This window comes from Dendrobates tinctorius, unplaced genomic scaffold, assembly GCF_039654945.1.
Source record: "Dendrobates tinctorius isolate UK_male_01 unplaced genomic scaffold, ASM3965494v1 ptg000491l, whole genome shotgun sequence".
NCBI lineage: Eukaryota > Metazoa > Chordata > Amphibia > Anura > Dendrobatidae > Dendrobates > Dendrobates tinctorius.
Window position 1 is genome coordinate 34,731 of NW_027362152.1, and position 22,459 is coordinate 57,189.

The window sequence follows — 22,459 nt, forward strand, 5'->3', positions numbered from 1 at the left end:
CCTATATATGGACCAGACCAGAGACCCCTGCAGTCCTATACATGGACCAGACCAGAGACCCCCCACACACCTATATAGGGACCAGACCAGAGACCTCTGCAGTCCTATACATGGTCCGGACCAGAGACCTCTGCAGTCCTATACATGGTCCGGACCAGATGCATGAACCAGACCCCTGGAGTCCTATACATGGATTGGACCAGACACTCCCACACTCCTATATAGGGACCGGACCAGAGACCCCTGGAGTCCGACCAGAGACCCCTGCAGTCCTATATATGGACCAGACCAGAGACCCCTGCAGTCCTATACATGGACCAGACCAGAGACCCCCCACACACCTATATAGGGACCAGACCAGAGACCTCTGCAGTCCTATACATGGTCCGGACCAGAGACCTCTGCAGTCCTATACATGGTCCGGACCAGATGCATGAAGCAGACCCCTGGAGTCCTATACATGGATTGGACCAGACACTCCCACACACCTATATAGGGACCGGACCAGAGACCCCTGGAGTCCGACCAGAGACCCCTGCAGTCCTATATATGGACCGGACCAGAGACCCCTGTAGTCCTATACATGGATCGGACCAGACACTCCCACACACCTATACATGGACCGGACCAGAGACCCCTGCAGTCCTATATATGGACTGGACCAGAGACCCCTGCAGTCCTATATAAGGACCGGACCAGAGACCCTAGCAGTCCTATATATGGACCAGACCAGAGACTCCTGCAGTCCTATACATGGACCGGACCAGACACCCCCCCAGTCCTATATATGGACTGGACCAAAGACCCCTGCAGTCCTATACATGGACCGGACCAGAGATCCCCCAGTCCTATACATGGACCAGACCAGACACCCCCACACACCTATGCATGGACCGGACCAGAGACCCCTGCAGTCCTATACATGGTCTGGGCCAGACACTCCCACACTGCTGTGGAGACAGAAGGGTCAGTGGTGCTCTCGTCCGCTGGCCAGGCTGTCTTTAGAATGACCTCATAGACCAGGGCTCATACCACTGAACGCCCGCTCTCCTTTCCCTGTGGGCATATTACTCCTCAGACCACACCAGGGCTCATCCCATTGGACGCTCCCTGTCTTTCTCCATGGGAAGAACACTACTCAGACAACGCAGGGTGAGCATAAAACAGTGTGGCAATGCTTTACTGTACCACCAAAACAGACAATAACATAGAACAGGCCCAGCAAAATACTCAAGATGGGGCGCATTACAGAGTCTCACCCCTCCACTGACTCGCCGGGATAATAGCAGCTGTGACTTCACAGCTTCCAGGGCCGATTACCCCAACCAGTAGCCAGCTCCTGCAGAAAGGAGGTAGCGGCAAGGTTAGGAAGCTGACTGAGTTCATTGAGGTATGTGGCCAGGTGACTGATTGCCCCAACCTGGATTCTCCAAACGTCTTTGAGGGTTTACAGATGGTCAATGGAGCATTCCTCCAGTTAGGGCCGTGGTCCCTTAAACTGGCTTCCTGTAGAATGTCTCTGCGAACAGTGGCAGATCCCCTTTTATAGTTCCCAACTGTCCTTCAGGACATCATCAACAGGTCAGGGGAAAGGTGGGATGATTGTTAAACTCTCATTGTTCAAGTATTCAGTCAATTTGCATAGTTTATCCTTAAATGTCTGCAGGTCAAAAAACTGCATTGTCTGGTATAATGGGTAATCAACATGTTAGCAAACATAAATTGTTCAATTACCTAGTGTCCTTGTCCTCCAAGGATAGCAACACAATATTCAGTTCAAGAGTCAACATTTAGGCTTATATGAACAATGGCCTCTTGACCCACTAAAGAAAAACACAAATTCAAGAGTCAATGTTTAGGCTCATATGAACAATAACCTATGTCTGGACTTATCAAGAACAAATGCTGTTTTGTCACAACTCCTATTCATGGACCAGACAGTTGTAGAGACCAGGGGGTCAGTAGTTGCTCTTGTCCACTGACCTGAGACCGCATGGACCAGGGCCCCTCCCACTGAATGCTCACTCTCCTTTCCCATGAGCAGAATACTACTCAGATAACAGGGTGAGGGTAACACAGTGTGGCAATAATCTATTGAACCACCAAACAGACTATAACACATAGAACAGTCCCAGCAAATTAACCAAGATTGTGCAAATTACAGTCTCGCCCCTCCGCTGACTCTCCGGGATTAGAGCAGCTGTAACTTCAGGGTTTCCAAGGCCGACAACCCCCACCAGTGGCACCCCGCTTTTGGCGGGCACCCACAGAGAGTAGGTAACAGCAAGCTGAGGAAGCTGACAGTCCATTGAGGCACGTGGCCAGGTAACCGGAGGGTCAAATCCTGGCTTCTCCAAATGTTTTCATGGGACCAGGTCACCAGGGGGTCCCAATCTTGGCTTCCCCAAATGTATCCATGGAGCCAGGTGACTGGAGGGTCACAACTCGGCTTCCCCAAACATATCCATGGGTTTAGTGATGGTTAATAGTGCATAATGTATTCCTCCAACTAGGGCTAATGTCCCTTAAGCTGGCATCCTGTAGAATATCAAATCTGTGTTCCCCATGATGGTGCCATGGCGGAGGTGGGATGAGATGAACTCTCATTGTTTGAGTATTAACCCCTTCGCCCAGAAGCCTGCTTTCACCTTCCTGAACAGGCCAAATTTTTCAATTCTGACCAGTGTCATTTTGTGGTAATAACTCTGGAACGCTCCACGAATCCCACCGATTCTGAGAGTGTTTTCTCATGACTAGTGTTGAGCGATACCGTTCGATACCCAAAAATATCGTATCGGATGGTATCGCCCGATACGAAAATAATATCGGGTATCGCCGATTCCGATACCGGAAGTCCCATTCAAGTCAATGGGACTTCCGGTATCGGAATTAAAAAAAGCCCTTTATTTCCTTGTTGGCTAATTCTACATAATTGAAAACAAATAAGAGTCATGTAGAATGTATTGTGGGAGGTGGAGGAGACATTAAAAGCATAGTGGTTTATTCAAATCACATGGCATAGCATTAATTCCAATTTTTTTTTTCAAGATGTTCGGAGTTAAAAAGATATTGACTATGTTAACCTTTTTTATATTTAGTCAGATTATGTATGTTTCACAACTTCCATGCTCTTCACCTTCTTTTGTACTTCTCCCACACTTTCTCCTTCATGATCCGCAGCAGTAGCATTTTTTTCATCAACTATTTCTTCACCTTATTCATCTTCTTCTTCTTCACCTTCTTCCCATTATTTTTTTTTCCATTCTTCATATTCTTCTTATTCAGCTATTATTAATTTTCATATGCTATTTCTTCATCTTCTTCCTATTCTTCTTCTTCTTCTTCATTTTCTTATGGTGACAGGCATTCCTGTAGTACTTATCTATAAAAGTTATAAGATTACACCTTACGTTCTGCCTGTCACAAAAGATTTACAACAGGATTTGTCCGCGTTCAGTTTGGCCTGCAGCAGCAGGCATTTTCCAGGGGCACCACGAGGAGGAACGGACTCACCCCCATTTACTGCTTAGTCTTCTTCTGCTTATAATTTTGATTTCTTCTATGCTGATTTTTTGTCTTATGCTTAATGTTCTTCTGCTTTCTGTTCTTCTGCTTTTGCTTCTTCTGCTTCTTGTTCTTCTGTCTTTTGTTCTGTATCTTGGTGGTTGTCTTCATGTTCTTTGTCCTCTTGGTCTTATTATTTAGGGTCATATTTCTGGTCTTCTTTGGTGTGGTCTTCAGGGTCGTCGTCATCAGGGTCATCGTCATGGAGATCAATAAGGATTACCAAAGACAATTTCAAAAAGCTTGATCTTGGAAATGTAGCAGAAGGTACAAGAAGGCTGAGAAACTGGCGAGAACCAGCAGACAGTGCTGGCACCCGGATGGGTAGCAGAAGGAACAAGAGCCAATGGCACTACCGAGGACCAACTGACGGTGCTGGACCACGGTTACTAAGCAGAAGGTACCTGTGCTAAAAAGCACTACCAAGGACCAGCTGACGGTGCTGGACCTCGGATACCGAGATGGAGGCACCTAGGCCAAAGGCTGTGGCGAGAACCAGCAGACAGTGCTGGCACCCGGATGGGTAGCAGAAGGAACAAGAGCCAATGGCACTACCAAGGACCAACTGACAGTGCTGGACCACGGTTACTAAGCAGAAGGTACCTGTGCTAAAAAGCACTACCAAGGACCAGCTGATGGTGCTGGACCTCGGATACCGAGATGGAGGCACCTAGGCCAAAGGCTGTGGCGAGAACCAGCAGACAGTGCTGGCACCCGGATGGGTAGCAGAAGGAACAAGAGCCAATGGCACTACCGAGGACCAACTGACGGTGCTGGACCACGGTTACTAAGCAAAAGGTACCTGTGCTAAAAAGCACTACCAAGGACCAGCTGATGGTGCTGGACCTCGGATACCGAGATGGAGGCACCTAGGCCAAAGGCTGTGGCGAGAACCAGCAGACAGTGCTGGCACCCGGATGGGTAGCAGAAGGAACAAGAGCCAATGGCACTACCGAGGACCAACTGACGGTGCTGGACCACGGTTACTAAGCAGAAGGTACCTGTGCTAAAAAGCAGTACCAAGGACCAGCTGACGGTGCTGGACCTCGGATACCGAGATGGAGGCACCTAGGCCAAAGGCCGTGGCGAGAACCAGCAGACAATGCTGGCACCCGGATGGGTAGCAGAAGGAACAAGAGCCAATGGCACTACCGAGGACCAACTGACGGTGCTGGACCACGGTTACTAAGCAGAAGGTACCTGTGCTAAAAAGCACTACCAAGGACCAGCTGACGGTGCTGGACTTCGGATACCGAGATGGAGGCACCTAGGCCAAAGGCTCTGGTGAGAACCAGCAGACAGTGCTGGAAACCGGGTGAGTAGCAGAAGGTACCCATTGAAAGCAAAGTAGCCAGGCCGCAAGCCGGCCGCAGTTACCGAAACCCACAGTCCTACAGGGGGTCCATGTCCCATTGGCACTACGGATCCAGCCTTCAGTGCCAGTTCCCGCAGCCCACATAGGAGTCACCTAAACTGCAGGCACCGTAGAGTCGGCTAACCCTGCCGCAAGAAGACAGGACAACGGATTGGTGGCATAGTGACCTTGACACTACCCGGAAACAGCAGGCGTGCTGGAACCAGGCTGGGCAACAGGGAGTCCCTGTGCCAAAGACACTGCCGAGCACCAACTGGCTTTGTTGGAGCCCAGGGACAATCATGGTGTAGGCCGAGGCCTACTTGGTGGTAGTTTTAGATTGTTTGTAGGCTACAACAAACTGTCAACGTGCTCCAATTAGGCATCTGTCTCCACTCTGTTTCCAGGATTTCACGTGACCACCAACACCGCCAGTTTATGCGTACAGTAGCCGTCTGCCCAATCCACTCGTGTTCCTGTGTTACTGGGGTTCTGTAATGTCAGCAGATACCCTAATGTGTGTCTGCCAATGTCTCCTGCTCTGTCCACATTCTCACCGCTTGCAGTGGGAAGGTGGACAGCGCAGGAGACAGTGGCGGACACATATTGGGGGATCTGCTGACGTTACAGAACCCCGGTAACACAGGAACACGTGTGGAATGCGTGGACGGCAACTGTGAGCAGGAACTGGCGGTGTTGGAGGTCAGGGGAAATACTAGAGACAGAGTGGAGACAGAGGCCAAATCAGAGAATGTTTAAATCTGAAGTAGTTACAATTTGGAGGCAGCAGCAGTTTGCCCTCCACACAGCAGGGGATCAGCTGACGTTACTGAACCCCACTTTCACATGAACGAGTGTGTTTTTCTGTGTGGACAGCACTTCCGAGCACCAACTGGCGGTGTTGGAGCCCAGGGACAATCATGGTGCAGGCCGAGGCCTACTAGGAGCCAGGTGTAAAGCTGAGGTATTTTGACTTTGGAGGGAGCAGGACACTTTGCCCTCCACACAGCAGGGGATCAGCTGACGTTACTGAACCCCACTTTCACATGAACGAGTGTGTTTTTCTGTGTGGACAGCACTTCCGAGCACCAACTGGCGGTGTTGGAGCCCAGGGACAATCATGGTGCAGGCCGAGGCCTACTAGGAGCCAGGTGTAAAGCTGAGGTATTTTGACTTTGGAGGGAGCAGGACACTTTGCCCTCCACACAGCAGGGGATCAGCTGACGTTACCGAACCCCACTTTCACATGAACGAGTGTGTTTTTCTGTGTGGACAGCACTTCCGAGCACCAACTATCGTTGTTGGAACTCAGGGACAATCATGGTGCAGGCCGAGGCCTACTAGGAGCCAGGTGTAAAGCTGAGGTATTTTGACTTTGGAGGGAGCAGGACACTTTGCCCTCCACACAGCAGGGGATCAGCTGACGTTACTGACCCCCACTTTCACATGAACGAGTGTGTTTTTCTGTGTGGACAGCACTTCTGAGCACCAACTAGCGTTGTTGGAGCCAGGGAGAACCAGGGTGCAGGCCGAGGCCTACTTGGTGGCAGTTTTAGATTGTTTGTAGGCTACAACAGACTGTCAACGTGCTCCAATTAGGCATCTGTCTCCACTCTGTTTCCAGGATTTCACGTGACTACCAACACCGCCAGTTTATGCGTACAGTAGCCGTCTGCCCAATCCACACGTGTTCCTGTGTTACTGGTGTTCTGTAATGTCAGCAGATCCCCTGATGTGTGTCTGGCAATGTCTCCTGCTCTGTCCACATTCCCACCGCTTGCAGTGGGAAGGTGGACAGCGCAGGAGACAGTGGCGGACACACATTGGGGGATCTGCTGACATTACAGAACCCCAGTAACACAGGAACATGTGTGGAATGCGTGGACGGCAACTGTGAGCAGGAACTGGCGGTGTTGGAGGTCAGGGGAAATACTAGAGACAGAGTGAAAACATTCATAACACAATCAGGCCCAATAGCAAAGAACAGCATATTGAACGAACACTCATATCTCTGGTTCAAAAGGTTCAAACTTGAAATTTTTTGTGTTTTTCTGCTCCTCTAATCATCCCAAACAAGATTTGAAAAGCTATATCATCAAGATAAGACATGGCAAAACCATCAAATCCTTCCAATAAGTGATTAACCAACCTCTGGAAGGTGGCAGGGACATTTTTCATACCAAATGGCATCACCAGAAACTCAAACAGCCCGAATGGTGTTATAAAGGCAGATCTCTCCTGAGCTTCTTTGGCCAGGGGTATCTGCCAATATCCCCTACTTAGGTTCATGATAGTGAGGCACGATGCATCCGCTAGCTGGTCTAACAACTCGTCTATCCTCGGCATGGGGTAGACCTCACATGTAGTCAGTAGATTTAATTTTCTGTAGTCTACACAGAACTGGGTAGTGTGGCCTTTTACGGGACAAGAACCACAGGTGAGGCCCAGGCACTCTGGGATTGTTGTATTACCTTCAGCATCTCCTCTACCTGTTCCCTCATGTGCACCTTCACCTCTGCTGACACCCAGTATGCAGGCTGTCTTACTGGAGGATTGGTACCAGTGTCTACATGGTGAGTGGCTAAGTGAGTCCTCCCAAGCTTCCCTTTGAAGACTTCTGTGAACTTGCTGAGCACCCCCATCAGCTCAGACCTCTGACAGTGGGATAGCTCAGGGTTAAACTCTACTGGCTCCATATGCTGAGTCCCAGCCCCCATCATTTACCACTTGTGTACAGTGTATGGTCCCTCCCATGCGGCCTGTAATTTATTATGTAACATAGGGACCAACACCCAACCCTTCTGCCCCTCCTCATAGGCCCTCAATCAGGCATTATGCTCGTACCAGACCTCCTGGTACCTCCACCAGCATTTTGAGCATTTGTTTTAATATCCCGTTAAAACGCTCGCAGAGTCCGTTGGTTTGGGGATGATAGGCGCTGTGTTAGGCGTCTGAATCCTGTGGCTACACAGCAGGAGTCCAGAGCCTCACATTCTGCGGTCTCCCATTATTTATCGACTGCAGAGGGGATTGCTCAGCAATCCCAGCATCACAGATGCTCTGCCCAGACCTGCTCTATGGGTCTGGCTGTTGCTGCCACCTTTGGGTCAGCAATAGCAATGCAGACTGCTCAGCAGCAAATCGCTCCAGAGGCTCCCTCCGCCGCTCTATTGATCATGCTCATGAGACGATAACCTATTGGAGATCGGGAGTCACGTGCTCAGGTCCTTCTCCTGATCTCATTGGTCCATCTCAGAGATCTGGAAGGTCCCGCACGACTATAAAAGGTCCGCATGGCCGCTCGGCCATGCGCTTGTATAGGCTATACTTTCTAGATGTGTGAATGGTGACGGATGTATGATTCTGGTGACTGACTCATTTGAAACCCCTTCTCTCTGATATTACACATATGGATAGGGAACTAGAGTTATAGTCAGCGCCAGTCAGTGGCAAGCCATACTCCACAGTGCATACCGCACTGCTACACTAGCGTCCGATAATGTGATGCCTCACGGCACTGTCGTACAGTGGCAGTAGTTACTGCCGCGCTGCAGTTAGCTGCACTTACTGGTGTCCGCGGTAGCGACACTGCACGCACGGTGACCATATCCTGTGACCGTATACCGTGTGGTCATGCCAGCTGAGACCTGTGAAGCTAACAGGCTCGGCGTTTATGCTTTATTGCCACATAGCTAGTCTGCCATTACTTAGCAGCGGTTGTTACACCTACTGCACGGTGGACCCCGGGCGGTGAATGCACTTCCTATTATTTACATTTAGTGCGTTCCGCGGTCCCTAATATTATACTAGCGCCAGGGTCAAGCTAATAATGGCAGACTTGCAGCAGCTTCAGCGGTACATTCAGCAGCTGGAGGGCAGGTTGGCTACTGTCGAGAGTGCCGCCTCTGCTGCGAAGTTTACTGAGGCTGCTGCTCAGGCAGTCGCAGAGGCTGTCTCACGTGTGTCCACGGCCACGCCTGCACCGACAGTTACCCGCCTCCCGTTGCCCGATAAATTTTCTGGCGATAGCGCCTCATGCAGGGGTTTAGTGAGCCAGTGCTCTATTCAGCTTGAGTTACTGGCCGCATGTTTTCCTACAGACCGGGCCAAGGTGGGGTTCCTTGTTTCCCTTCTGTCGGGCAAGGCGTTGGAGTGGGCCATGCCACTGTGGGAACGTGGTGACCCAGAAGTTCGGACCGCTGCTCAGTTCTTAACATCTTTAAAGCAGGTCTTTTTGGGTCCACAGGTCACTCACGATACCTCTCTCCAGTTACTTGCGCTTACGCAGGGAACTCAGTCGGTCAGTCAGTATGCTATTTGTTTTCGGACACTGGCTTCCAACCTCGAGTGGCCTGATAGAGCACTCATCCCTGTGTTCTGGAGAGGGTTGGCTGAGCATGTCAAAGATGCCTTATCCACCAGGGAGGTTCCCATCAGCCTGGAAGAGTTGATAGCGATCTCTACCCGTATAGACCTCCGTTTTACGGAGCGCGGGCTGGAGTGTACTCAATCCAGACAGAAGTTTAGGTCGACTCCTGGCTTCTCCGAATTGCTGGAGCCTCTTGATCTGGAGGTTTTACCTCCTGAACCCATGGATGTGTCCCGTACCGGTCCGAAACCACGTCCGGCACAGGGTCCCACTTGCTGCTACCTGTGTCGACAGTCGGACCACCTGGCTAATAGGAGTCCGCAGCGGTCGAAAAAATGTTCAACTCCGGTGGCAGTTGGTGGAGATCTACCTAATACGAAAACGTTCCCCTCCAAACCAGTATTCCGAGGGACGTTAGATAGCGGGGCTTCCTCCTGCGAGGTAGAGGTCACAGTGGACTCTGGGGCAGAGGGAAACTTTATGTCCTCAGCCTTTTCCCAAAAGCACGCCATTCCACTGGTGCCACTTCCTCACCCCGTGACCATTAGGGTGGTTAATGGATCTACCTTACCGTCTCAGATTACCCACCAGACAGCACCCCTGGGGTTCTCAATCTCCCCGTCTCATCGCAAGACGTTGTCCCTGCTCATCATGCCTAAGGGCATCGACCAGGTGCTTCTCGGACACCCCTGGTTACGTTGCCATTCTCCCCATATTGAGTGGTCCTCGGGGAGTATACTGGGCTGAAGCAAGGACTGTGTGGGAAGGTGCATGGGGGGCAGTGTTCAAGTAGCCTCTGTGGAGGTGCCCGCGGATCATTCTGCACCCCTCACTGGGAATCTGAAGTTCAGGGCTCCTGTCGTCCTTGAACCAGTGCTGCCAAGCAAAACCTTTGTTCCACCTCACCTGCGGTCCAAGGTTCTTGCATGGGCACACGCGTCCAGGGTGGGTGGTCACTTTGGTTACAAGCATACCACAAAACTCCTGGCTAGCTCCTATTGGTGGCCGCACAGGGCTCAGGACACTAAAGAGTATATTCACCTACTAAACAGAGGTCGGCTGGGTTACGGTGTCTCTTGCCGGTGGCAGACCGGGCAATGGAGGTCCGCGACAGTCTGGGTCGCACCCCGCACGTCACTCAAATCTCTGTAATGAGAATGAAGACGCCCGCCGACACACTTCGGCGCCCCACTCCAACTTCGGCTCCTGGTGACTAAGCCATCCCCGACGCCCTCCACGTGCCTTCTCTCGGACCAATTCACATGTTCCGGTTTTTCAAGTCATCTGCTGGGGCATCAGGCTGGTCTGCGGACGAGCCTGAGGCCTACGCCTCTGTGGGTCATAAGGTGGTACGTGGCAAAAAATGTTGCCAGGAGGGGGGGCGCCATAGGAGGGGGGGTAATGTTAGGTGTTGGATTTCTGCGGCTACACAGCAGGAGTCCAGAGCCTCACATTCTGCGGTCTCCCATTATTTATCGACCGCAGAGGGGATTGCTCAGCAATCCCAGCGGCACAGACGCTCTGCCCAGACCTGCTCTATGGGTCTGGCTGTTGCTGCCACCTTTGGGTCAGCAATAGCAACTGCTCAGCAGCAAATCGCTCCAGAGGCTAAGAACCTCCACCACTCTATTGAGCATGCTCACGAGACGATCTCCTATTGGAGATCGGGAGTCACGTGCTCAGGTGCTTCTCCTGATCTCATTGGTCCATCTCAGAGATCTGAGTGTACATGAAAATCCCCTTAAAACACAATTTTATTATTGATCATAAAAACACCTTCCCAGTGACGTTGGAAAAAATGTCAAAAAAATAAACCTAGTATAAGGTGCTGCATAGCCCTAAATTAAGGCCTAACTGATACCTTCCTATCCGTGGAGGTTGGCACCCTAATAGTACGATATTGGCGCCCCCACTCAACGAGGACTATCCCTCACTTCCCTAGTGATCCCTAGTATCACAGAGAGGAAAACAATATCAAGATAGAACAGTAATGAAAAGATCAGAATGCCCTAGGACTTATGCAGACCAAACAGATAATACAACAATAAAAAATAACAACCCACATCATGATATCATGTGACCCACAAAAATAGCAGCTATTCTCACTTGGAGAGATAAATATCAAATATAATCAGCAATAAATGAAAGGTCACTTATCATGTCTCATGGGGGACCCTCAACGCATTTCCCCACCGTAGCGGTTCATCAGGAGGAATAGTCCAATCAAAAATATTGTTGTTGCTTCATGCCTGATACCTTCAATAATAGTGGCACCAGAAGTCTAGGAAACCGGATTTAAATAACCGGTGTGATTGTTTTGCATACCACCCACTATCCGGCAGTCCAATCGGTGTGAAGATGCAAATAGCTGAGAGCCAGGTGTGCAGCAAAAAATATCATATACCTGAGAGCCCGCCGCTGTATTCAAAATTCAAAGCGGAAGAAGGGGTCATTAGCGTGCGTTCCACCGTGGGGCGTATCCAATATGGCGCCCATACTTCCGGTCGCGCAACCCCCTCAGCGGGTCGTAGCCTCCGGAACCATCCTGTGCGGGCAGAGCGGAGGGGAATCAAAGATGGCGCCGGCACTTCCGGTCACATGTTTCCCCTTAGCTCCCGGACACGCCCATAGATACCAGCAATGGGCGCATCACCAATGTGGGCCGGACCTTCCGATCACATGCTTTCTGCTCAATAATGTACACAAACAGCGCATCATATGAAATCGCCGGGAGATCAAGAGTCTGCCCGCAATACAGTGTCCCACAGATTTATCGCAGTAAGGATGACCCCAGTAATACCAGTGCCCTCATATTCGGATTAATGCTGCACATCAGAAATTCAAATGTAGAAAAATAAAGATGCATATTGCTATGCGATAAATCAGATCAACCATCCAATGTGGTCCATGCCATACAGGCATCATCCAATATGCCAGACATATAAAACCCCCTATCATAACCCCCATAACAGAAGTATAGTCTGTTGAGATGGACAAGCCATCACCCAGAACCTTTGAGGAGGGGGATACCCAAAGGACAGTTCCTTAGGGTTCGAAGGAACTGCACGGAGTTGAGTGTCTATAGAAGACAAGCCAATGACCTATATAAGAGATTTAGAAACAGGGGTTATCCCCCACGTTTCCTGAATGGGCCATGGCATGAAGCATTCATAGCGGATAGACCCTCTCTCCTCCAGTCAAAAAAAGAAGATACTGTCAGGGACACTGTTGTCAGACTTATTGGCACGTATGATGGTCAGTCAGACAGGGTGTACCATGTTCTTAAAAAGCACTGGGGGATACTCTTAGCTGACCCGAATCTGAAGGGGCTGATACCACCTAAACCCTCTATTACATATAGAAAAGGGAGATCTATAGGGGATCGGCTTGTGCACAGCCTCTACCAAAGACCCAAGGGAACGGGTACATGGTTAGACAGAAAACCTTTGGGCTTCTTCAAGTGTGGGGACTGTACTAAATGCAAATATATGCTTCAATGTAAGACCTTTATGAGTTCACACAATGGTAAGACCTTTTATCTGAGGGATTTTGGAAACTGTAAATCAACAGGTCTGGTCTATAAGGCCACGTGTACCTGCCCATTGGATTATGTGGGAAAAACCACTAGAGAATTAAGGGTGAGGGTGGGTGAACACCTGGGGGATATCAGAAATAAACGTGATACTCCTGTCGCCAGACACATCAATGGTATACATCAGGGTCGAATGGGTGACATCACCTTTAATATGATAGAATTAATCAAACCAAGGGCTAGGGGAGGTAATCTGGACAATTTAATTCTGAGACGGGAGTGTGAATGGATGTTCAGACTGCAATCGGTCTTCCCTAATGGGATGAATGAATGCATCTCATATGCCTGTTTCTTATGATCTTTTGAGTCTCTGGTTGGTTGAACTTGCCCCCCTTTTTTCTGTTATAGGGGGTTATGATAAGGGGTTTTATATGTCTGGCATATTGGATGATGCCTGTATGGCATGGACCACATTGGATGGTTGATCTGATTTATCGCATAGCAATATGCATCTTTATTTTTCTACATTTGAATTTCTGATGTGCAGCATTAATCCGAATATGAGGGCACTGGTATTACTGGGGTCATCCTTACTGCGATAAATCTGTGGGACACTGTATTGCGGGCAGACTCTTGATCTCCCGGCGATTTCATATGATGCGCTGTTTGTGTACATTATTGAGCAGAAAGCATGTGATCGGAAGGTCCGGCCCACATTGGTGATGCGCCCATTGCTGGTATCTATGGGCGTGTCCGGGAGCTAAGGGGAAACATGTGACCGGAAGTGCCGGCGCCATCTTTGATTCCCCTCCGCTCTGCCCGCACAGGATGGTTCCGGAGGCTACGACCCGCTGAGGGGGTTGCGCGACCGGAAGTATGGGCGCCATATTGGATACGCCCCACGGTGGAACGCACGCTAATGACCCCTTCTTCCGCTTTGATCTTTGAATGCAGCGGCGGGCTCTCAGGTATATGATATTTTTTGCTGCACACCTGGCTCTCAGTTATTTGCATCTTCACACCGATTGGACTGCCGGATAGTGGGTGGTATGCAAAACAATCACACCGGTTATTTAAATCCGGTTTCCTAGACTTCTGGTGCCACTATTATTGAAGGTATCAGGCATGAAGCAACAACAATATTTTTGATTGGACTATTCCTCCTGATGAACCGCTACGGCGGGGAAACGCGTTGAGGGTCCCCCATGAGACATAAGTGACCTTTCATTTATTGCTGATTATATTTGATATTTATCTCTCCAAGTGAGAATAGCTGCTATTTTTGTGGGTCACATGATATCATGATGTGGGTTATGTTTTATTGTTGTATTATCTGTTTGGTCTGCATAAGTCCTAGGGCATTCTGATCTTTTCATTACTGTTCTATCTTGATATTGTTTTCCTCTCTGTGATACTAGGGATCACTAGGGAAGTGAGGGATAGTCCTCGTTGAGTGGGGGCGCCAATATCGTACTATTAGGATGCCAACCTCCACGGATAGGAAGGTATCAGTTAGGCCTTAATGTAGGGCTATGCAGCACCTTATACTAGGTTTATTTTTTTTTGACATTTTTTCCAACGTCACTGGGAAGGTGTGTTTTTATGATCAATAATAAAATTGTGTTTTAAGGGGATTTTCATGTACACTCAGTTTTTCCAATCTCCATTTATTTATTTTTTCCATCTCAGAGATCTGGAAGGTCCCGCACGACTATAAAAGGTCCGCATGGCCGCTCGGCCATGCGCTTGTATAGGCTATACTTTCTAGATGTGTGAATGGTGACGGATGTATGATTCTGGTGACTGACTCATTTGAAACCCCTTCCCTCTGATATTACACATATGGATAGGGAACTAGAGTTATAGTCAGCGCCAGTCAGTGGCAAGCCATACGCCACAGTGCATACCGCACCGCTACACTAGCGTCCGATAGTCGTACAGCGGCAGTAGTTACCGCCGCGCTGCAGTTAGCAGCACTTACCGGCGTCCGCGGTAGCGACGCCGCACGCACGGTAGGTCAGGACGGACACCGACCTCGGCCTTGGTCCGTGTCCTGTGACCGTATACCATGTGGGCACACCAGCTGAGACCTGTGAAGCTAACAGGCTCGGCGTTTATGCTTTATTGGTACTAAAGCGCCTCTGTGAGTTTAACAGAGTCCGCTCTGCGCACCTCGGGTGACGTTTAACCCGAGCGCAGTATACCGCCATATAGCTAGTCTGCCATTACTTAGCAGCGGTTGTTACAAGTATTGCACGGTGGACCCCGGGCGGCGAACGCACTTCCTATTATTTATATTTAGTGCGTTCCGCCGTCCCTAACACGCTGGCCACAAATTGGTGCACTTGTATTTTCTCGCAGAGGCTTTCCATCAGTTCGGACATGAATTGGGCTCCCTGATCGGTTAACATTTCCCTGGGGAAGCCCTCACGAGAGAAAACAGTCAGTAAAGCCTCCGCCACTTTGTCTGCTCGGATGGAGGACAGTGCCACAGCTTCCGGATACCGTGTAGCATAGTCCACCACTGTGAGGATGAACTTTTTGCCAGAGCTGCTAGGTATTGTAAGTGGCCCTATGATATCCACAGCCACTCGCTGGAAAGGCTCATCGATCACTGGCAGTGGTTTCAATGGGGCTTTCTGTGTATCCCCAGACTTTCCAACAATCTGACAAACTACGCAGGATCGACAGTAGTTGGCTATATCTGTCCCCATCTTGGGCCAATGGAAGTGATGTGTCAGGTGAGCTTTACTCTTTTGTATTCCAAGGTGTCCAGCCAGAGGAATTTCATGAGCAATTCTCAATAATTGTTCCATAAATGGATAATGAACGACCAGCCGCTTTTCACAGTCCCAAGGTTGTGTAGTATCTGTGGGGAGAGTCTCTTTATACAGTCTGCCCTGCTCCCAGTATATTCTCTATATCAGAAGCAGTAGGGGTTAATCTGCAAGACACCTGAGCTTCTCCAGACTGACATCTGTCCACAGGGCCTCCTGGAATCTCTGACGGTCAGTCTGCAGCCCCTGGCCTAGTGTGACTGCCAGGCCCTGGTCGTCAGTGTCGGTTATCGGGAACTTGGTGGGTCTGCCATGTGAGGAGGTTCCGGGGCCACAGTATGGCCCTCCTGTTCTGGCAGTTCTATTTGAGACTCATCCTCTAATCTTTGGGGTTTTGTCTGAGCCGCAGCCTGACTCCGGTCACAGCTGCTACATACGTACATTCCTGTACATTTTCCCTCCTGGCACAGGATCTCAGGTGAGTCACTTGCTTCCACCTTCTCTGTAGCATTTACCGTATTTTTCGGACTATAAGACGCACCGGACCATAAGACGCACCCCAATTTTCAGTAGGAAAATAGGGGAAAAAAATAATGTGTCAAATGGGGGTCCAACAGTCCGAATTCAGCTTACCTTGGAAGGGATTCAGCAAAGGTGGAGAAGTAGTCACAGGGGTCATTCAGTGGTCCAGGCTCGTGCGGTGGCGGCTATGTGCTGGGGCAGGTTGGTTGTGCTGGGGCAGCTGCGCTGGGGTAGGGGCAGCTGTGCTGGGGCTGGGGCAGCTGTGCTGGGGCAGCAGTGCTGGAGCAGGTGGGCTTTGCGGTGGTGGCAGCTGTGCTGGGGCAGGGGCAGCAGTGCTGGGGCAGGGGCAGCAGTGCTGTGGCAGGGGCAGCTGTGCTGGGGCAGGTGGGCTCTGCGGTGGTGGCAGCTGTGCTGAGGCAGGGGCAGCTGTGCTGGGGCAGGGTCAGCAGTGCTGGGGCAATGGCAGCTGCACTGGGGTAGGGGCAGCAGTGCTGGGGCTGGGGCAGGTGGGCTCTGCGGTGGTGGCAGCGGGCGGCACTCTGCGGTGCGGTGGTGGCAGCGGGCTGTGCTCCGGTGCAGGGGCGGCGGCTCCGCCGGCATTTCTTCGCAGCCCTGGGGCCACCGCAGTTCCCTTGCTGGCCGCCGCCATGTTGCGGTGGCCTCCGGGAGCATGGACGCCGGGAAGATGGCCGCCGGTCCAGGGACGGCGCATGCGCGGGATCAGATCTCATCCTGAGATCTCGGGGGATGAGATTCAAATCTCGGCAACGAGATCTCGTCCCCCGAGATCTCGGGACGAGATCTGAAGCTGCGCATGCGCCGTCCCCGGACCGGCGGCCATCTTCCCGGCGTCCATGCTCCCGGAGGCCACCGCAACATGGCGGCGGCCAGCAAGGGAACTGCGGTGGCCCCTGGGCTGTGAAGAAATGCCGGCGGAGCCGCCGCCCCTGCACCGGAGCACAGCCCGCTGCCACCACCGCACAGCGCCGCCCGCTGCCACCACCACACCGCAGAGCCCCGCCTGCTGCCACCAGCCACCAGGTTAGACCGTGTATTGTGACCATAAGACGCACCCCCCACTTTCCCCCAAAATTTTGGGGGAAAAAAGTGCGTCTTATGGTTGGAAAAATACGGTACTTGTAAGGGAGGGATACAGTGGGACACCATCCTCCCCAAGTCTGTGCCTAGCAACACATTGGTGGGAATAGCCTCTGATACTCCCACCTCTCTCAGTCCTTTCTCTGCTCCCCAGTCCAGGTACACACGGGCCATGGGCACGGCAGGGCTGACCCCTCCAAGCCCAGTTATAGACATAGTTTTTCCTGGTATGACATCTGCAGGGGTTACCATTGCTGGACACACCAGAGTCACCTGGGCCCCAGTGTCTCTGAGGCGAAAGGTGACTTTATTGCCAACAGTGACAGATTGACAGTCCTCATTGGTCCTCACATCAGAGCTGGTCACAAAGAGGACAGAAGGTGGAAGGTGCAAGCCCAGACGGCTTTGTGGTTGTAGATGGGCGTTTCTCCCTATCAGGGCAGACTGCGCTGACATGTCCCACGTTGTTGCAGGCGAAGCACCGGCGTGTATCGCCTAAAGAATGTCTAGTTCCCGGGACCCCATAGGAGGTGGGTGTGGACGGCACTGGTGATCGTCCGGCAGAGGGAGAAGGGTCCCTCTTTGGCTTACCTCCCTTCCAGCTGAATCCCGATGGCTTCCGCACCTTAGGCATCCTATAACAGTCAGCAATCTTTGCAGCCTGATCCGCAGTTCGTGGCTCCCGATCACACACAAATTGTCGTACATCCGTGGGGCACATATGAAGAAATTGATCCTTGACCATAAGATCTGTCCTCAAAACTGTTAACAGAAAGTCCTCTTATCCATTGGTGGAACGAGGTCCTCAAGCTGCTCACGACATCCGCATAGCTGTCAGTTGATCCTCATTGTAGGTTCCAGAACTTTCTCAGATACACTTCTGGGGTTAGGCTGTACTTCCTGATCAGGGCCATTTTTATTGACTCATAGTTCCCATCTAGTTCTGGCAGGAGGCTAGCAAAAACTTCCAGGGCTTTGCCTCTCAACCCTGGGGCTATATACTGCACCCACTGCTCACTGGCTAGATGGTATTGCCTGCAGTTTATCTCAAACCCCCGAAGGGAAAGTGTCTAAGTCTGTTTCCTTCTCCATCACAGGGAAATTTTCCAGATGTCGTTCCTTGGATTTATGTCCTGGAGGGGTGTCAGCTGTGGACTGTTAGCTCAAATAGAAAGAGGTATCTGAAGCTTGAAAGCTCTCTCCTCCTGGCATTCTGCAGCCTCTCTCTCCTCCCGGCATTCTGCAGCCTCTCTCTCCTCTCTTAGCCTGGCGTTCTGCAGCCTCTCTCTCGGCCTGGTGTTCTGCAGCAGAAGCCTCTCTCTCCTCCCGGTCCTGGCGTTCTGCAGCCTCTCTCTCAGCCTGGTGTTCTGCAGCAGCATCCTCTCTCTCATCCCGGTCCCGGTGTTCTGCAGCCTCTCTCTCGGCCTGGCGTTCTGCAGCGGTGGCCTATCGGTACTGTAGAATAAGCTGAAGGAGCAGACTGGGATCACTTGTTCCCAGCTGTTTTAAGTCCATTAAGTAGAGTCCATAGGCTCCTCAGCACTGGCATTACTGGCACCTCCATCAGGTATCTCCGGTGCAAGAGCTGGCATTGCTGCGTCTCTCTGAGGTGGACTCTCTCCTTGGCCAGATGCTTCAGTATTTTGCTCTATGTCCTGCTCGACCGAGGCGCGTATCAGCAGTTCCTTGGATTTGTCGACTGTCTCTGTTCCTCTCTGCTCACAGAGGTCGGTCAGAGCCTCTTTGCTCTGCTCCTTGTACAGGGCTGCCATATCGATGACTAGCCCTTGCCAAATAAAAGATAGATATCAGGACCTGCCAGGCGAACACTCACCAGGGGTCTGAGCTGCAGGAGGTCAGAGTCACAGCTGCCCCAGGACAGACGGCGGCTTCCATGCCATCCAGGAACTCAGAGCAGCGACCGAGGTGCCGCGGTGCAGGCAGACAAGCCAGGAGAGTGAGTAGCATGGGCCTAGCACAATGCTGCCGGAGGTGACAGTGGAGCGCACAGCAAATACCCGAGATTTGGAGGGGAACGGGAGTTACGGGAAAACAGAGTGGGGAGGGCTCAAGGGAAGACTAGTCAAAGCAAGTCGGGTCAGGGAAGTCAGGTCAGACGAGGAAGTACCGAATCAGAAGACAAGTAGAAAAGCCCTAGGACACAGCTGAAGTCAGCAACCAGAGAAGCAGATGAGGTACAGAATCAGGAGGCAAAAATCACAATGGGGAACCAGGTCAAAACCAAACATTCAGAAGAGGACTCAGGCACAGGCACAAGGGGGTCAACATACTCAGCCGAGGGCAAAATGATAACCGGAGGCTCCCAAGATTAACCCCAGCAGCTCCAGACATAAGCATCCCAGGCAAACCATGACAAAAGAAAAACGGGGAAGGGAAACTGTTCGCAAGTATGTCTAAGTAAGCACTGAACTGAACCTTGTAGAACTGGTGCACTCCTCGCAAGGATACCAACTCTTTAGTACAGGGAGTAATCGCTCACACCATGCACTAATGCTCTAATAGAAATCAGTTCTATCCCACCGCTGCCACCAATTTGTCACAAATTACCAGGGGGATTATCCTAGTTATCCCACCGCTGCCACCAATTTGTCACATACCCCCTTCTCAGCACGTGACTTGGGGTTGCACCTGCAAGGGTTAATCTATCTCCTCTCACTCAATCCAGCATTCACCCTCTGTCCTATGCTGCAGTGGGAGCATAAATCACACCCCGACACAGACCACACACCCCGCTCATACATGCTGCCACCACTCATAGAACACACGGGCGATGAGTCCCAGAAGTACTGCTACTACTGTCTGCCAATCACCAGGATCACACACTGTAAGGCTATGGATTCTTTAGAGCAACAAGGTTCAGACTTATTAAAGTTTAAGCTTTAATAGAAAAGGAACAGAGCTTACAATAAAAGAATATAAAAATATGGGAATAAAAAGTATTCTGTGTTGTGAGTTCATTTTCCCCTTCTCCATTGAGATCTCATGAACTCCCTCTTCTGGTGAAGGAAGGTAGTGAGGCTGATTACCAAGCACCTGAGCAGGATGATGAAGACTGGGTGACTGGATTTGCTGACTGGATATAAGGCAGCCGACGCCCTTCTGCCTTGCTGGTGATTTCTCAGAGGGATTCTAGGAGACCAGTCTGATTCCTGCTCCTCAAAAGCTAAGTTTTCTGCTCCGCTTTTTTGCATTTGTGTTTTGGTTTTGTTTTGCCTTGTTTTTCTGGATTTCTGCCATTCCCTGCTGGGGTGAGCTGAATTCCTTTTTGCTCTGTCTTCAGAAAATACCTTAGTACTGATATAGTCTTTTTGAAGCCTAGCGTCTTCAGGGCTTTTTTCCCTATCAGTCTGTTAGCTCTTGTTTTGGCGGAGTGCAGACAGCAGCTTTTCTATCCTGTCCTATTTAGGTAGCTTGGGCCCCATCATTTGCTCAGCCTATCTTTCTATCTGTGTGAGTGTTTTTCATCTTGCTTCACCGTCATTATATGTTGGGGGCTGCCTATTGCTTTGGGGTCTGCTCTGGGGCAGTTTAGATTTCCCTTTCTGTCTTTAGGCTATGTAGTTCTCCGGCTGTGATCGAGGGGTCTAGGGCACCGTAGGAACCCCCCACGGCTACTGCTAGTTGTTGTTGATAGGTCCAGGGGTCTGCAATCCGATAGCTGCCAACTTCTCTGGTTTTCTGGACTTAGCTAGTATTTCTGTTTTTGCCTCCTACAGTGACTAATTCATAACAGAATCACCAGCCATACCGCAGATCCTAGGGTACTCAATAGCAGGAAAGAATTGTAAAAAAAAAAAAAAAAAAGTGTATATTTTTTCCTCTATGTCTCTGAGGCCGCAGGGGGAATTTTTTTTTCTCTCAATGGAGATGAAGCAATTGTCTGATCGTGTGGAGCAGCTCGCTACGGAAGTGCGGGGAATTTCCGCCTACCTTGCTCATTCACATGCTGCTGAACCAAAGATCCCTACTCCTGATGTGTTTTTTGGGGATCGATCTAAATTTTTGAATTTCAAAAATAATTGTAAATTATTTTTTGCCTTGAAGCCTAACTCATCAGGGAGCTCCGCGCAGCGGGTTGAAATTGTCATCTCTTTGCTGCGTGGCGATCCCCAGGATTGGGCATGTTCTTTGAAACCAGATGATCCTATTCTGACTTATGTGAACGCATTTTTTCAAGCCTTGGGGTTGTTGTATGACGAACCTAATGCTATTGATCAGGCTGAAAAGACCCTGTTGGCATTGAGCCAGGGTCGAGAGTCTGCAGAATTGTACTGTCAAAAATTCCGAAAGTGGGCGGTCCTTACTACCTGGAATGATAATGCCTTGGCAGCTCTCTTTCGGAAGGGTTTGTCAGAAGTCGTAAAAGATACTATGGTGGGATTTCCTGTTCCCTCTGGTCTTGACGATTCTATGTCATTAGCCATTCAGGTTGATCGGCGTTTACGTGAACGCAGGACTGCACGAGAGGTGTTGCCACCTGTTGAACAAGTGTCTGAATCTATGCAATGTGATAGAGTTTTGTCCAGGGAGCAACGTCAGGAGTTCAGAAGGCGTAATAAGCTGTGTTTTTTTTGTGGAGATGCCTCGCATATTATTTCTGTCTGTCCTAAACGAGAGAAACGTTTTGCACACACGTTTTCTGTGGGTGGTGTTCAACCTAAGTTTCTTCTGGCAATTACTCTGATCTGCTCCCTGTCCACATTTTCCGCCAAGGCTTTTGTGGATTCGGGAGCAGCCCTGAACCTAATGGACTTGGATTTTGCTAAACGTTGTGGATTTCTGATGACACCTCTGCGGACGCCTATCCCTTTGAGGGGGATTGATGCTACTCCTTTGGCAAAAAATAAACCTCAGTTTTGGACCCAGGTGGTAATGCGGGTCGCCCCAGACCATCAAGAAAATTGCAGATTTTTGGTGTTGCATAATTTGCATGATACCATTGTTCTGGGGTTTCCCTGGTTGCAAATTCATAATCCAGTTTTGGATTGGAAATCTGTGTCTGTGGTGAGTTGGGGTTGTCGGTGTGCCCTTAGTGAGGCTCCGTTTTTTTCCACCTCTCCTCAGTTGCATGATGTTCCTGACTATTTGGCGGACTTTTATGATGTATTTAGTGAGAATGAGTCTGCATCTTTGCCTCCTCATAGGAGTTATGACTGTGCAATTGAACTGAGCCCGGGGTGTAAATTTCCCAAAGGTCGGCTCTTCAATTTATCTGTACCCGA

At 50.4% G+C, this 22,459-nt stretch overlaps 1 pseudogene; it reads right to left on the bottom strand.

The window, feature by feature from the left end:
* Positions 1 to 1,776: 1,776 nt before the first annotated feature.
* LOC141078025 (uncharacterized) lies at positions 1,777 to 18,308 on the bottom strand (annotated as a pseudogene).
* Between the last annotated feature and the right edge of the window lie 4,151 nt (positions 18,309 to 22,459).